Genomic DNA, 18,739 nt, shown 5'->3' with positions numbered 1-18,739 from the left:
AGGGAGGGGACGCTTAGGCGCATAAAGCACTCGGGACCTTTTCTGTTTTTGTTTTTACTCATTACGGTTGGAACTTTAATGGTACACTCAATAACTTGCCCTAACCATTACATGCTAATTTGTGAATGTCTGGTTACTACAGACCATGGTTAAAATAAACACGCTATCTTTAAACGTCAGGGGGTTAAACTCTCCTATTAAACGTACACGAGTGTTAGATCTTTTACACAGGAAAAAAGTTGATGTAGCATTTCTTCAGGAAACCCACCTGACTGCCATGGATGCTAAAAGAATGCAAAATAGGTGTTATATCCCCATAGTATCTTCTAGCTGTAAATCTAAGAAGAAGGGAGTGACAATTTTATTTAAACGTAATTCTAACTTTATTATTGAGCACACAGGTTCCGATGAAAATGGTAGAATTGCATATTGCTGTGCGTTAATAGAAGGAAAGAGGTTAGCATTTGTTAATATTTATGCTCCGAACTCTTATGACGCCTCCTTCTTTCCAAATGTTTCCAAAATCATACTATCTCTCCAAGGCTATTCAATTATCATTGGATCTGATATGAATGCCGTGCTCGACACAGTTTTGGATCGTTCCAATCCTTCAGTTTCAGTAGCACAAACTCAGTCTTCTACAGCACTGAGATCGCTCATTAAAGATATAGATGTATGTGATGCTTGGCGTATTCATAATCCAACAGCCAAAGAATACACCTATTTCTCCCCAAGTCATAAATCATTTTCAAGAATTGATTATATTTTACTCTCATCTTCGTTACTTTCAGGGCTTATCAATATTGAATTTTTACCACAAAGCGTTTCCGATCATAATGCTGTACTAGCACACCTTCAGATTAATACATCTTGTAAACCATCCCGATGGAGATTTAATAATTTTTTACTGCAAAATGAAGACTTTCTTTCTCAACTGAGAGCAGAACTGATTGAATTTATCAATATAAACAAGGACTCTGTTGATAATCAGGAAATGCTATGGGCTTCCATCAAAGGGTTTTTAAGGAACAATGCTATCTCCTTTTCGGCTAAGCTTAAAAAAATTCATCTTGAACAAATATCAATGTTAGAGAGAAGATGTGGGGAATTAGAAAAGGAATTAAGCAATCAGTTTTCCAATGATACACAACAAAAATTACATTTAGAGAGGGTCGCACTTAATGATCTTTTGCGAAGAAGAGCAGAGTATTTAATGCACATTACAAAACATAAATATTATATAGATGGAAGCAGACCGAGCAGACTCCTTGCGCTTACTCTTAAAAAACATGAACGACGTTTTAACATCCAAGCTATCCAGAGCTCAAAAAATGTTCTCACCTCACATCCCACCGAGATTAACAAAAAGTTCCTGTCATTTTTGGAAAAATTATATTCTTCAGAAACGCAACCCAGTAATGATCAGTTAAAACATTTTTTTGATCAGTTGAACTTAAACATACTTTCAAAGGAGGAAGCTGACAGTCTTGAATCTGAAATCACCATAGAAGAATTACACTGTGCATTATTAAGTTCAAATAAAGGAAAGTCCCCGGGAATCGACGGCTTACCAGTGGATTTATATCTAGCGCTTTGGGATCAACTTGGCCATATCTGGTTAGATACTATAAATGAGTCCATATTCAAAGGTCGTTTTCATAAAGATCTCAATACAGCTCTAATCACGGTTATACCCAAACCTGGCAAAGATCATTCAGATTGTTCTAATTATAGGCCCATCTCCTTGATTAATGATGACGTTAAACTGTATGCTAAAGTTATTGCGAGGCGTCTACAGTCAGTGATTCACAAACTAATTGACTCAGATCAATCAGGATTTATAACAGGTCGTTTGGCTTCCGACAATGTTCGTCGAGTTTTACATATCATTGCTGAATCCGAGAAATTAGAAACACCCAGCGGCCTCCTGTTTATTGACGCTGAAAAAGCCTTTGATCGGCTGGAATGGAGCTATCTATGGTATACATTGAAGAAGTTCAATTTTGGTGACCATTTTATTAGAATGATTCAAACTCTATACGCAAATCCCATGGCCAGGGTTTCTACTGGTGGACTCATTTCAGATTCTTTTACTATATGCCGAGGCACAAGACAGGGGTGTCCGCTTTCTCCTTTTATGTTCAACTTATCGTTAGAACCTTTGGCACAGTATATTAGACAATGTAAACGTATTACCCCAATTCAGTTAGGCTCATCAACCCATTCTATTTCTTTATATGCTGACGATACTCTGCTATTTTTATCTGATCTACAACGCTCACTTCCTAACGCCCTTCAAATTATAGACGAATTTGGTATATTATCGGGGTTTAAAATTAATCATCCTAAAACTATTTTAATGCCTCTCAATTCAGATGGTTTTAATTTTCCTATTCCAGGTAATATTCAGATTTCAACACAAGTCAAATATTTAGGGATTCAGTTGAGACCTACTTTGCCCCTTATTTCCAAAGTTAACTATACGTCAATTTATGGGGGAGTTGAGTCAGATATTCAAAGATGGATGTGTCTGCCTTCATCTCCATCCGCCCGAATGTCAACAATAAAAATGAATATTTTGCCCCGCATCAATTTTATTAGCTCTATGCTTCCTCTCCCCCCACCAGTGAATTATTGGAAAAAGTTGGACTCTTTACTGATAAAATATATATGGAATGGAAAGCGTCCTCGTATTAAGTGGTCTACACTTCAAAAAAGTAAAATAAAAGGTGGAATGGGCTGCCCTAATTTTAAATGGTATCACTGGTCTTTTATTCTGCTCTCAGTTTTGAAATGGTTTGATTCGAGCTCACAGTCTTCATGGAAACAACTAGAAAAAGATCGTATTTCACCAATTCGTTTGCAAGATTTTTTATTTTCAGGCCTTTCGCACAAGAAATGCTCACTGTATTATGGTCCTATAATTTCCTACACTCTTCAAATATTCCAAAAGATTGAAGCCTGTTTTGCATCTAAAACTTTATGGCACACTCATACCCCGATTTGGCACAACCTGAACTTACTGTCTGGCGGTCAACCTTTCGTTCAGCCTTCCTGGTCTACAAAAGGCATTCTAACGTTAAACGACATAAAAGGGGAAGATTCAATTTTGGATTTTCGTGACTTAATAGGAAGATTTAATATCTCGTCTAACACTTTATTTTTATATTTCAAATTACGTGCCGTGCTAAAGACCCATAAGGTACCTTGGGGTACAAATCTTCATACTCACCCAGTGGTGAACTGGATCTCAAACGCTCCAAGCACAGGAATTGTGTCATATTTTTATCTCTGCTTTCAAAATCTTAATACAGATAACTTTTCTAAAGCTAGAGCTTGGATAATAGATCTGAAAGTTTCTAACAGGACAATTGAATGGGATACAGTGTGGGATAATACATTCCATGCATCCACAAACCCAAATCACCAATTCATTCATCTTAAAGTTATTCACAGGGCATATCTAACCACACGCATACGACATGTAATGGGCCTATCACCCCACCCATTTTGTAATTTCTGTGGACCAGGTTGTGTGGACACTTTGGTACATATGCTGTGGGACTGTCCAGATGTGCAAAAATTCTGGGATAGGGTGCTTGATGTTTTGTACAAGGCGTCGGGGATTTGTATCCCCAAAGATCCTGTTATTTTATTGTTGAATGACAATTCTCAATTTCCTCTATGTGAGAAGGTACGGAAATTCTGGTTAGCCGCCATGACCGCCACAAAAAAGTCTCTTGTTCAACGATGGAAACCTCCCCATGACCTTTCTATTAAACATTGGCTTCACTCCTTACTGGAAATACTATACCTGGAGTTGTCATCTGCACGGACCAATCACGCTAATCCTAGGACTGTTTTGATGTGGGAGAACTGGATATCTACAGTCAAGACATTTCTGACTAATTAATCTGCAGCTACGTATGGGTGTTATCATTAGCATTATTTTATTTGTCTTTCTCTGTATGAATTTTATTTGATCCCTTGTTATTCAGATACTGCTCAATGTCCCGAAGTGCAATGGGGTGGGGTGGGATGAGGGCTTTATAAATAAATTAGTAGTCGTATAAGTTTTCTTTACTTTATTGCAAATATTTTGTAAACTTTTTCAAAATAAATAAAAACACTAAATTACAAAAAAACGTTCATATGTATTTGATATGTATTTACAGAAATGATTAAATTGATGCCTTTTGGATTCAGTTGTTGAATGTGCATGTTATTCAATAGAAAAATAGCCTTTAATAGTTCTCGTAGGAACAAATTTGACACAGTTAAGGTACAAAGGGGCTTGTCACTGGGGTGGTACCTTAAAAGATCAAATTTGTACCTTTGATAAAGGTACAATATTGTACCAACAAGTTTTAATAAACAAAAGGTACATTTTGGTTGCCCATGGTACAAATCATGTCCTTTAAGGTACAAACTGGAATGGAACAAATTTGTTCCTCTATATTAAGGTACAATTTTGTACCAGTAAAAGGTACCGCCCCAGTGACAAGGGTTTGTACCTTCTTTGGTACAAAATTGTACCTTTTTTTCTGAGAATGTATGTCATGTTAAGCTCAGGCCATCGTACACCTTTTTATGTCCACTTTAAATCCTTGTACATTAAAAAATATATATAATGTTGCAAGCCAGTGCAAGAATGTCTAGTAAATATTACATTATTTACAGTCAAACTTCTTGTACTTCTTGCCAAGAAAAACATCTGCATATAAAGTCAGCTGATGTTTCTCTCAATGTAACGAGAATCTATTAATCTGGACTCGGCCGTAATGAAACCCTGATAACGACACTGAGCCACGAGGACACGAGGACTTTCAGACGTCAGAAAGATCCGGCGAAATGTGAAATAAAGTTTTTAATCAAATCTACATATATTAAATTCTGTCTGGTGTTAATAATATCAGTCACAGAGACACGACTGACTCGTAAAGACTCAGAAACAGGAACAAAAGCAGATTACAGACACACAAACCACTGTGAAACACACTGAAGATCACAGTATATATATAAAACACAGACGCGTGTTCAGAGAAGCTGAAGCGTGTGGTTCCTGCAGGGATGATGGTGTTCAGACGAGCTTCGGCATGTTATTGATCGTCCAACATGATGTTTAACATCTCATCTGTGGTTTCAGAAGCTTCATGTCAGATATTTATTGATATAACACTCGTGATAATGCAGTTTCTGCAGTCAGTTTTTGTCTATTATCTCAAGACCTGATTTTGTCACTCAAATGAACAGTTTTTATATGAGCCTGTAAATGAAGCATGGATACAGCTAGAAGCTAATGCACATGCACATCTAAACGTTAACTTTAGTGTGTCCAAATATGAGGATACTGCCTTAAACATGGACCAAAACTAATGTTTCTAAAGTCTAATATTTAGTTAAAGCCAGTGAGTGTATGTGGAGAGATTGTCAGATCTGTGGCGCCCTCTGCTGGCAGATACTGTACATCAACTCAATATCGCCCTCTGCTGGCAGACACTGTACATCAACTCAATATCGCCCTCTGCTGACAGACACTGTACATCAACTCAATATCGCCCTCTGCTGGCTGATACTGTACATCAACTCAATATCGCCCTCTGCTGGCAGACACTGTACATCAACTCAATATCGCCCTCTGCTGGCTGATACTGTACATCAACTCAATATCGCCCTCTGCTGGCAGACACTGTACATCAACTCAATATCGCCCTCTGCTGGCAGACACTGTACATCAACTCAATATATCGCCCTCTGCTGGCAGATACATCAACTCAATATATCGCCAGAGCCCGTCTACGGAGAGCCTGCCCACTCCCTATTAAGCCCTGTTGTACCGAATTTTGGTTGTAGTTCCACCAGAGTTCCACTGGGGGCGATCGCCATGAGTGCAAAATGAATGGGAGTCTATGGGGCTATACGGCTAAATTTGTCTCTTTCACCCGATTGCCGTTGAGAAATCTCAGATCTGATTGTAGATTTTTTAAGTTCAACGTGGGTTTTAGGTCGAAAGTTGAATGAACGAGTACTTATGTCCTTTTGATTTCTTACAGGTAGAGTTGTTGTTGCCCATAACACGCTAGCATTCTGCTAATGAACGCTGATTGGTCAGTGAAGGACTGATTACGACCAGAGATACCGCTTGATGGCATCGTGTCATCTGCAGCGGGACCAGAAACAAACAAAACAAAAACTCTTCTAGCACGTGTGTTTACCTGTGTCAGCTGTGTTGTCAATGCCTCGAGTGAAAAGAAAGTGCAGAGCGCGAACGCACCAGAGTGAGCGAAGGATTGCCGTGAAGCAGTATCTCTGGTCGTACATGTGTATGACGTCATTGACACTTTAAAAGACTTTTTAAAGCAAATACATGATTAAAAATAATCTAACACCCAGCAATGTGTAATTTATTTGCATCTCCTTTCGAATACAACATTCAAATTACTAGACAAAAAATTATATCCTGAGAAAAGTGGATTTTTATTGGTATAGCGCCATAGACCTCCATTCATTCTGCACTCGTCCTGTGAGCGCCCTCATATGGAATCAGAGTGGAACTGCAACCAGTTCAGAAGCCGGAAGTGTACTGAGAGTGAAACTTCTCGCCATATTAGACATTCTCTGATATCGCCCTCTGCTGGCTAATACTGTACATCAACTCAATATCGCCCTCTGCTGGCTAATACTGTACATCAACTCAATATCGCCCTCTGCTGGCAGACACTGGACATCAACTCAATATCAGTCATTATATACAGTTTACACTGAAGCATTCATGTGTTCAAGCAACAACTGCTTGCAAAAAAAATGCTTTTCTTACTTAGTATTTTTGTCTTGTTTCCAGCCCAAATATCTAAAAATGCAAGAGCAAGATGCATTTACTAGATGAGTAAAATGCCATAAGATATTATGTCTTGTTTTCCGGGAAAATTAATCAAAATGAAGTGAGTTGATACTGAAAAAAAGCTAAATGATCTGCCAATGGGGTCAGAAAAATAATCTTAATTTAAACAGAAACAAGATTATTTTTCTGACCCCATTGGCCGATTATTTTGCTTGTTTTAACTTAATTTTTATTTATTTCCCCAGAAAACAAGACATAATATCTTATGTCATTTTACTCATCCAGTAAATGCATCTTGATTTAAGAAATGTTTGATATTTGGACTGGAAACAAGACAAAAATACTAAGTAAGAAAAGCATTTTTTTTTTTTTTTTTTTTTGCACTGTAGTGTTAAATCAAATATAGGTGATGAATTATTGAGCATCAGTAATTATTTTACTCATTGCAATAGATTAATCTTTCCATCCACTTCTGGAGCAAATGTGTGGAGATTTCATTGTTCGTAATCAAGAAACAGTTTAGTGTGAAAGAGAGATCAGGACCAACACATGAAAATAAACTAAAAACATGAAACAAAGAAATCTTAATTCAAATGGAAAACAAGATTATGTTTCTAACCCCATTGGCAGATCATTGTGCTTGTTTTAAGCAAAAACTCACTTCATTTAATTTTTAATTTTAAATCAGAAAACAAGATAGAATTTCTTATCTCATTTTACTTCTCTAGTAAATGCATCTTGATTCTTAATTTTTTTTACTGATATTTTGACTGGAAACAATACAAAAATACTAAGTAAGTTTTTTTTTTTTGCAGTGTAAAGACACTTTTATGTCTTAAATGATTGAAACACTGCAAAAATGCTGTTCTTCCTCAGAGTTTCTGTCTTGTTTTCCAGCACAAATATCCAAACATTCTTAAATCAAGACACATTTACTGGAGAAGAAGTGAAATGACTGAAGATATTAATTTGTTTTCTGAAATATCAAAATAAAGTGAGTTTGTGCTTAAAACAAACACTGACAATGGAGTTTTTGGTTTGAATAAAGTTGATTTTTCTGACTCCATTGGCAGATATTTGTTCTTGTTTTAAACACAAACTATTTCAGAAAACAATTATGTCAGATGGTTGTATATACAGTGTGTAACTGAGAGACTTGAGACGGTTGAGGCAGTGCGTTATGATTTAGCTTTGTTTCACTTTTAACACACTATCAAAAACAACAATCGTCACAGACATTCATTCTTAGTTTCATTATCATGGACTTGTAGTTTGTTTTCACTTGTTTCATGTCTTCCTTTCTTCAGTTTTCCTGCCGCTCTCCAGTTGTCATGGTAACTCATTTCATCAGCACAGCTGTTTATCATTATTTCATTAATTTTGCTTGTACTTCAGTTGCAATCTTTCCAGTGTTCAGTGGTTCATTTTTGTCAATGCATCAGTTGTATTTCTTCATCAGTATTTGTTGGATTACCTTCTGAGTTTGTTATTAAAGACTTTTAACCTCATTGTGCTTATGCAATGCATGACTATAATGTGTGAATATGTTTAATAGGGTTTCTGTGGGTCTTAAAAAGTCTTAATTCACCCTTAGAATATTTAAGGCCTTAAAAAGGTCTAAAATCAGAGCAGAAAGTGTTAGATTTGCATGCATGGGAAAAAATATGTTCTTCCTCAATATTTCTGTCCTGTGTCCAATAAAAATATCGAAACATCTTTAAATCAAGATTCATCTTGATGATCATTTCAAGACCAATTATGGAGAAGCAAATGCAAAATGAAGTCTTGAAAAATGTAAGCGTGTTTATGCTTAAAAAAACATAACAAATATCTGTCAGTTAGTTATGAAAACGTCCCTCTGAATTGAGTTGATTTTTTTTTTTTATCCCATTGGCAGATATTTACTCTTGTTTTGATCAATTTAACCGAAAACAAGACTTCATATTTTATGTAATTTCTTTTTATCTCCAGTAACTTAATTTATGAATGTTTAGATGTTTGTACTGGAAAACAATTTACAATCCTGAACACTCTTGTCCTTCCAGACTGAACTGGTGCATTACTGTCATCATCAGAGTGAACACACACATTACACACACACACACATACACACACACACACACACACACACACACACACACACACACACACACACACACACACACACACACATACAGTATAGTGTGTGTAATGTGTGTGTTCCCCCAGATGATGGCAGTAATGCACCAGTTCAGTCTCAGTGTTCAGGATTGAGCTCTTCTTCATCTGATGGAAATCATGTGTGTTTAATGAGAGAAATGAAGTGTGTGTGAGCTGGAGTTTATAATGATGAGACACACACCTGCAGATTACTCTGAATCTCTTCAGGGAAATATTCTTCTCTCACAGGGAAATTATGTTGAGTTTTTGTCCTAAAACAATCTGATAAAGTACATCATCATCATCATCATCATCATCATCATCATCATCATCATAGATCACGAGAAGGTGCTTTGCCTCATTCTCACAGCGGATTATTAGTTAATGAGGGAAATATTATTCACACTGAAGCTGAATGTGAAATTATACTCTGTCTTTAATTGGAGTGGTTTTAACTTTTCTAACACATATTCTGTACAGAAATAAGAAGATTATTAGGAAAATGTGTGTGAGACTCCTTGTAATGCATTCATCTCTAATCCATGATTTATGAATATTCTCCAGATAGGAGATTATGGATATTTGATCATCATCATCATCATCATCATCGTCATCGTCAGATGAATCCAGTCTCTGGTAAGAACATTAATTATTCACTTTATTTCCAGTTTGTAGTTTTAAAGAAAGTAACTCATGAACACAGTCCTTGTATTTCTCTTGTGCTGCATTTACATGCCAAACAACGCAAAGTTGAGTCACTGGTTTGGTCATAACATCAGCCAACATTCATTTTGACAAAAATCAAATGTCACTTTACCATCACTGAATGCTGATGGAATGAAATGTCTGTCAACACACTGCATTCTGTGACAGAAATGACTCCTCCTTATCTTTGATGTTATACTTGCTCAAACAGACAACATGTTAGAAACAACCTAATGCTTTTTGACTTTCTCAGTTTGTGTAAATCTACTTGGGGTTCAGAGTATTTACTTCTTCCCAGATTCATTTCACACGTACAGTACAGTAATGTGGTTTTGTTTCATTAATACAGTTCAGTGATATTGTTCATGTTTCTTTGACTTCAGGAAATCAGAGGACTATTTTTAGCTATCTAAAACTGTCTCCTGTCGTAATAAGAAATAGTAGCCTGGTTAAAACCAGATCATTCTCAGTAGTAACTGAGTTATGGTCTGGCAAAGCTTCATTAATAACTCATTTCCAAAAGGGGCGTCACCAACGGATGTCACTCAAATGCCACTGGGCGCAATTGGATAGACCTAACATCAATCAAAGCGATCGTCATCGTGTAAAGCCCGCCCCAACGTTTCTGATTTGGTGGCTCGATTTGGACGGATTAGAAATCGGCTTGAATGAGCTCTTTGCCAGCCTATTTGCAGAGCAAATCTAAATTTCCTGGAAGTTTGTCTGGGTTTTCCCAGGCTAAAGAAATAGCCCATCTAAAAGGAATATGACTGTCTCAAATAACCCAATCATAATGTCGGACATTTCATTTGAGCTCATAATGAAGAGTGAAATGAATGAAAGGTCTCTAAACTATATACACACACACACACACACACACACACACACACACACACACACACACACACACACACACACACACACACACACACACACAGCCATGTTTATGTGATTTGTGAGGACATTCCATAGGCGTAATGGTTTTTATACTGTACAAACTGTATATTCTATCCCCCTACACTGCCCCTATCCCTAAACCTACCCATCACAGGAGACATTCTGCATTTTTACATAAAAAAAAAACACTGCTTAGTATGTTTTTAAAGCCATTTGAAAAATGAGGACACCCAAAATGTCCTCATATATCACCTATTTTCCCGAGTGTCCTCATTTGCAGGTGTGTTATCATAAAAATGTCCTCAGTTGTCATGAAAACAAACTCACACACACACACACACACACACACACACACACCTAGGTGTCTGAAGCCCAACCATACGAACGTAGCTTTAAAAACCCCCCACTGCTCCCCCATTTACCTAGACATCAAACTAGACATCCGCCATTAGCTTGAAACCCAAAGTCCTGACGTTGGCTTAGAGGAACCTGTTCTAGAACCGATAACCACTGTTAAACCTCAACACTTTCCCAGCCTATATCGTCAGCTTATCATGTGAAGGCAATAAAAGTCACCCAGCAAACATTTGGACATTTAATGACCGTTGAAAAGACATTCCTCTGACATGTCCCATCGTGGTTGAGAAATAGTTCCCAAATGAAAGGTGAATGGACGTATTTGACGGTATCTGTTCTGTTACTTTTTTTTTTTTTTTTACCAATTTATGCTGTCCTACTGCGACTAATTTTGAGCAGGGACACAACATCGCCATCAGACCAATGTTTGCTGGGAAGCAACACAACCCAGAACATCAGGTCGAGTAGCATACAGAAATCTACGAACATGCAACATGAAATAGTGCTTGGAGGGTTTAGTAGTAAAAAGGAAGCAGTGTCGTTTGAACCCGGCTCTGAGGCTCACACACACACACACACACACACACACACACACACACACACACACACACACACACACACACACACACACACACACACACACACACACACACACACACACACACACACACACACACACCCCACCACCACTCGCCATTCTCCCCTAATAAAGAGCAATAAAGCAACACGACACACCAAAGCACTGTCAAAGGGAGGCAAGTCGTTTACCTGAAGTGTGCCAGAAGTTAGCCAAACATCTCACTTGATTAAATGGTACAAAACATTGACTTTTTGACATTTAGAAACAAATGTATACCTTATTTTCCCAGATATTAGTTCCTTAAGGTGTAAAAACCTTGTACATTTTGCATCATGATTTAGCAGCAGCCTCTAGCAAAAAGACCTTTAGTCTGAAACACTATTCAAAAATGCCTTCAGAAGTTGGATTTTAATTGCATTGTCTCTATTTTACCATGGAATACTGCTTTAATTGAAAAGTATATTAGAAAAAAGCATGTGTATTATTTTCAATGAGGAAAATAGCTAATAAAAATTGTATGTAGCATATTAACACACAATCCCCTCAAAATTCTAAATAATAATAAAAAAATTCTAATTTCGGTCCATTTTATTTCGCTTTACAAATTTGCTTCCACAAATTCAGTGGTTTAAAATTCGACAGAAAATTCAACATTTGACATCCGGGAACGGCAGGAATATCAGTAGATTACCGATTGATGATCTCCATAGCTGTTAGTCACCTCACCAGCAGGGGGAGCAAGTGGCTGTTGACAACAAAAACTATAGAGAAAGGGTGAGAGACTCATTCATTCATGAAAACAGATTTACAGAAAAGGTGCAAGCGTTAAGTATTTGTGATGATTATCAGGGCCAGTTTATATATGGAAAAGCTGATAAAGACACAAAATTGGGGATTCCCTCATCATTCTCCAGGATTCCGCTGCGGTCAGGACACTTAACGCTTAATGGACTAATTGTGTGATATAAAAGGCCAAATATTATATTTGAACAGGCAAGCAGATTTAGAATATGAATGTAATGCGCAAAGTTTCATGCTAAGTGATTCAGTGAAATACAAATAGTGTAAATATTGCTATTTTTTTTTCAGTAGGCTTCCGCATGATCTCATATTTATTTTAATATCAACTAGTCCTATCTAAAAAGTGTGCATGATGAAGATGAAGATGATGATAATAATAATGAAGATGTTCAGGTCTTCAGCTGCTGATGGATGTCAGTGATGATGAAGAAGAAGATGATGATGATGATGATAATAATAATGAAGATGTTCTGGGGCCGTATTCACAAAGAGTTTTAAGGCTAAAAGTAGCTCCTAACTGGCGAATTTAGGAGCAACTCCTAAAAATAATGGGCGTGTCTCTCGTAACTTTAGGACACCTAATTTTTTTGACTAAGAGTAATTCACGAAGCATTTTAGCCCTAAAAGTAGTACCTAAGCCTGGGACAGCTTAAAAGAAGTCGAGAGGACTCCTAACTCACTAAGACCTTCACAAACCGCTTTTTGTGGCATTTCACGTTGCGATGTTTTGAAATGCGTATGCGGCGGCTACAGGAGCTTCCAATCGCGAGGGAACAATTTTGCATTGTAGGCATAATGCAATAACGCCACCAACAACAACCAAAACTAGGCTACTCATTGAATGTAAACTAATTGTAACGTTTCATTGTGAATCAAATTAAAATGTTCTTCTCTTTGCAAACGTAGGCAGAGGCATATAGTGACAGATTAATTCAATAATAGCCGCTTTCCGACCAAGTAGTTACAGGAACTTAGTTATAGGAACTGTCCACTTCTAAACAGTTCTATGAACTACTCTCCCCCAAACTCGGTTTTGCTGTTTGCGTTCGCACTGGCCAAGTGGCCATAGGAGCTGGTAGGAGGGGTAAGGGAGTGACGCAAACACGGTGACTTTTATTTTGACGGCGTGACGGACCTTTATTTTGGCGGCGCTGAGAACGCCAGAGCAAACAATACTCGCATTCTCTGTGTTCATTAGTTAGCGATCTGTCTAACAGTACTGTTTAATATCTTATTAGATAGAACTGTTATAGAAAGTAGACAGTATATAAAAAAAAGGTTATTAGCCTATGCCGTGTGGTTGATGTCCAGTGTTGCTAGCTGGGCAGATAAACATAATCATGTTTGGCTTGGTCCCCTCAAAGTTGTGTTGGATTTTCTCTTCAGCATAAAGGTTTAGAGACCCATCTATCACTGTTTTCCATGTTGGTATAGTTAGTTTCTGGAGTAAATATAGGTTATAATCTGTGTGTTTACATTATAGATGTTTTAAAAATGGCGGGTGCTGGTGCTCCGCGTGTGTTCAGTCAATCAGCGTACACTAACGTCACGGGTAGTTCCTATAGTGCTGGTTTAGACCCTAAATTAGTTCCTCCACATGGAGTTCCTAGAACTAAAATCGTTCCTAGTTCCTGCGGTGCGAACACGCCGACATCCGGGAACTTTAGCCAATAGTTCTAGGAACTGTGAAAAGGTTCCTCCGGTCGGAAAGCGGCTAATGTTGCAAAGATATTGCATTAATCCATATGTTTCATTAGGCTACTAGGCTATTTGTTTTGCCTTACTCTTTATTCATTCAGGCTATTTATTCAGTTATTCATCATCTTCCGTCCTTCGCACTACTTGTGTAGCGCACACATTCTCAGACCTGTCACCTGTCACTCATCATCGTAGGGGAGGAGTTTGGAATCATTCCCGCGTTACAATCATCAGCCAATCAAGGTGGTCACTTCAGTCAAGCTCGTGCATGAGTAATGATGTCATCCATCCGAAGACTCACTCTTAGTTTAGGAGTTGTCATTTTTCTTTACTAAGAGTAGGTCTGAAAGGCGTTGTGAATAACTTTTAAGAGAAAACTCCTAGCTAAAATCTTTTAGTGCGATTTAGGAGTACTCCTAGTGGTAAGATAAAATGCTTTGTGAATACGGCCCCAGGTCTTCAGCTGCTGATGGATGTCAGTGATGATGATGATGATGATGATGAAGATGTTCAGGTCTTCAGCTGCTGATGGATGTCAGTGATGATGATGATGATGATGATGTTCAGGGGCCGTATTCACAAAGAATTTTAAGGCTAAAAGTAGCTCCTAACTGGCGAATTTAGGAGCAACTCCTAAAAATAATGGGCGTGTCTCTCGTAACTTTAGGACTCCTAATTTTTTTGACTAAGAGTAATTCACGAAGCTTTTTAGCCCTAAAAGTAGCACCTAAGCCTGGGACAGCTTAAAAGAAGTCGAGAGGACTCCTAACTCACTAAGACCTATTCATAAACCGCTTTTTGTGGCATTTCACGTTGCGATGTTTTGAAATGCGTATGCGGCGGCTACAGGAGCTTCCAATCGCGAGGGAACAATTTTGCATTGTAGGCATAACTAGGGATGCAATAATGCCACCAACAACAACCAAAACTAGGCTACTCATTGCATGTAAACTAATTGTAACGTTTTATTGTGAATCAAATTAAAATGTTGTTCTCTTTGCAAACGTAGGCAGAGGCATATAGTGACAGATTAATTCAATAATGTTGCAAAGATATTGCATCAATCCATATGTTTCATTAGGCTACTAGGCTATTTGTTTTGCCTCTTTATTCATTTAGGCTATTTATTCAGTTATTCATCATCTTCCGTCCTTCGCACTACTTGTGTAGCGCACGCATTCTCAGACCTGTCACCTGTCACTCATCATCGTAGGGGAGGGGTTTGGAATCATTCCCGCGTTACAATCATCAGCCAATCAAGGTGGTCACTTCAGTCAAGCTCGTGCATGAGTAATGACGTCATCCATAGCAACGAAGACTCACTCTTAGTTTAGGAGTTGTCATTTTTCTTTACTAAGAGTAGGTCTGAAAGGCGTTGTGAATAACTTTTAAGAGAAAACTCCTAGCTAAAATCTTTTAGTGCGATTTAGGAGTACTCCTAGTGGTAAGATAAAATGCTTTGTGAATACGGCCCCAGGTCTTCAGCTGCTGATGGATGTCAGTGATGATGATGAAGATGATGATGAAGATGTTCAGGTCTTCAGCTGCTGATGGATGTCGATGATGATGAAGAAGAGAATGATGATGATGATGATGATGATGTTCGAGGGCCTCATTTATAAAACTTTGCGTAGGATTTGCGTCAGAAGTGGCGTACGGATGAAACAGAGGACGTGTGTACGCACAGAAATATTCGGATTTATAAAACCGTGCGCACGCACGTCCTACGCAGTTTTCCCTTTATAAATCACAATCAGTTATTTTTTTCTTTATTTAACAGACAGACATACAGACCAAAATAGTGCAGTAACGAACAATCTAGTAATTTCATAATTCCAGAAGTGAAATAAAAGTGTGTAAATGTATAGGTGTGTGTGTGTGCATAAGCAAAGTAACCATTTATTATTTATTACCATCTTCATTACCATCACCACCAGCACTCTCTATAGATAAATTAATTTTTAGATAGTAAGATAATAATAGAAGATAATATAATAAGATAATATAAGATAACCCTCCCCCCACATTTTCTCCTATACTAATATATATATATATATATGTGTATATATATATATATTATATATATATACAGTGAGGAAAATAAGTATTTGAACACCCTGCTATTTTGCAAGTTCTCCCACTTGGAAATCATGGAGGGGTCTGAAATTGTCATCGTAGGTGCATGTCCACTGTGAGAGACATAATCTAAAAAAAAAAATCCAGAAATCACAATATATGATTTTTTAACTATTTATTTGTATGATACAGCTGCAAAGAAGTATTTGAACACCTGTCTATCAGCTAGAATTCTGACCCTCAAAGACCTGTTAGTCTGCCTTTAAAATGTCCACCTCCACTCCATTTATTATCCTAAATTAGATGCACCTGTTTGAGGTCGTTAGCTGCATAAAGACACCTGTCCACCCCATACAATCAGTAAGAATCCAACTACTAACATGGCCAAGACCAAAGAGCTGTCCAAAGACACTAGAGACAAAATTGTACACCTCCACAAGGCTGGAAAGGGCTACGGGGAAATTGCCAAGCAGCTTGGTGAAAAAAGGTCCACTGTTGGAGCAATCATTAGAAAATGGAAGAAGCTAAACATGACTGTCAATCTCCCTCGGACTGGGGCTCCATGCAAGATCTCACCTCGTGGGGTCTCAATGATCATAAGAAAGGTGAGAAATCAGCCCATAACTACACGGGAGGAGCTGGTCAATGACCTGAAAAGAGCTGGGACCACCGTTTCCAAGGTTACTGTTGGTAATACACTAAGACGTCATGGTTTGAAATCATGCATGGCACGGAAGGTTCCCCTGCTTAAACCAGCACATGTCAAGGCCCGTCTTAAGTTTGCCAATGACCATTTGGATGATCCAGAGGAGTCATGGGAGAAAGTCATGTGGTTAGATGAGACCAAAATAGAACTTTTTGGTCATAATTCCACTAAACGTGTTTGGAGGAAGAAGAATGATGAGTACCATCCCGAGAACACCATCCCTACTGTGAAGCATGGGGGTGGTAGCATCATGCTTTGGGGGTGTTTTTCTGCACATGGGACAGGGCGACTGCACTGTATTAAGGAGAGGATGACCGGGGCCATGTATTGCGAGATTTTGGGGAACAACCTCCTTCCCTCAGTTAGAGCACTGAAGATGGGTCGATGCTGGGTCTTCCAACATGACAATGACCCGAAGCACACAGCCAGGATAACCAAGGAGTGGCTCTGTAAGAAGCATATCAAGGTTCTGGCGTGGCCTAGCCAGTCTCCAGATCTAAACCCAATAGAGAATCTTTGGAGGGAGCTCAAACTCCGTGTTTCTCAGTGACAGCCCAGAAACCTGACTGATCTAGCGAAGATCTGTGTGGAGGAGTGGGCCAAAATCCCTCCTGCAGTGTGTGCAAACCTGGTGAAAAACTACAGGAAACGTTTGACCTCTGTAATTGCAAACAAAGGCTACTGTACCAAATATTAACATTGATTTTCTCAGGTGTTCAAATACTTATTTGCAGCTGTATCATACAAATAAATAGTTAAAAAATCATACATTGTGATTTCTGTATTTTCTTTTTTAGAAAATTATATATATATATATATATATATATATATATATATATATATATATATATATATATATATAATTTTTTTTTTTTTTCTATTCTACGTTGTGGTGCATTAAAAACACATGAAAAGATTAGGGGGGAATTGGAAATAATCAATTGATTTAACCATAGCTGTAGTGATTACAATGAACACCAGGTTACTAATTCCAAAACAGCAATAATAATAATAATAATAATAATGATGATGATGATGACAATGGTGATAACAATGATGAGAGCAACGACAATGACAATAACAACAGCAATTACAACAATAATAAAAATAATAATAGTAATCATAACAATAACAGTAATGAAAATGACAATGATGACAAAAATAACAAAAATGCAGTAATATCCGTGGGTTAATTAAAAGGTGTGAGGAGTCGGAGTTGAGAGGAGAGAAGGGATTCATAGTTCATAGTTCATAGGTCAGAGAGTGTTGGATGGCAGAGATCGGTTTCAGATGTGTAATTATAACGGGGAGAATCACAATCAATTCTAAATGTAGCGCAGTTTTTGCGGCTTCATGTCACGCCCATAGTTGCCCATAAATAGTCTGTGAAACGCCCACAAGTTAATATTCATCATTTGCCACATCTTCTAAGAGCGCAAGATCAGCCATTGTGTGCCATTACGCATTGTGATGGCATCATGGCATTTTATTACCATCCATTTGATTGCATCTGACAAGCTACAAATGTGTTATGAGGATGAATTGCATAACATGGCAATATTATTGCAGAACATATTGCACTTTTCTTTTTTGCAAATATGTGTTAATTTGCATTTCTGTTGTAGTCTTCGTTTGATTTTGTTTGTTTTACACTGCAGATCGATCAAACGGGTGTTCGTGTAGGCTGTTAATTGTAAGACTTGCTTTGTGAAGACTTCATGTTATTTATGAGAGGCAGTATTGCCATTTTATTACACAACGGTCTACAGTTTCACACACTTTCACGTGTTTCTTGCATCTCATTCTTCTCATTTCACCCGTTTTTGTGCGTACGCCTGGGTCAGAGTTTGCTTGAAGGACAGCACATTTTCCCGTCAAGTTTGCTTCTTAAAAATGCCAATTATTGCGTAGAGAGTGGCCTGGGGCCTCATGTATCAAT

The 18,739-nt window shown here is 37.9% G+C and overlaps 1 protein-coding gene across 1 annotated transcript in view; it reads left to right on the top strand.

Annotated features, from left to right (window-relative positions):
• Window positions 1-18,739, top strand: part of LOC311096828 (uncharacterized protein) — a 488,849-nt gene that overhangs the window by 289,171 nt on the left and 180,939 nt on the right. The window lies entirely within an intron of this gene.

This window comes from Abramis brama (genome assembly GCF_963993115.1).
Source record: "Abramis brama genome assembly, chromosome: 15".
NCBI classification, from domain to species: Eukaryota; Metazoa; Chordata; class Actinopteri; order Cypriniformes; family Leuciscidae; genus Abramis; species Abramis brama.
This window is presented reverse-complemented; position numbering and strand designations above follow the sequence as displayed.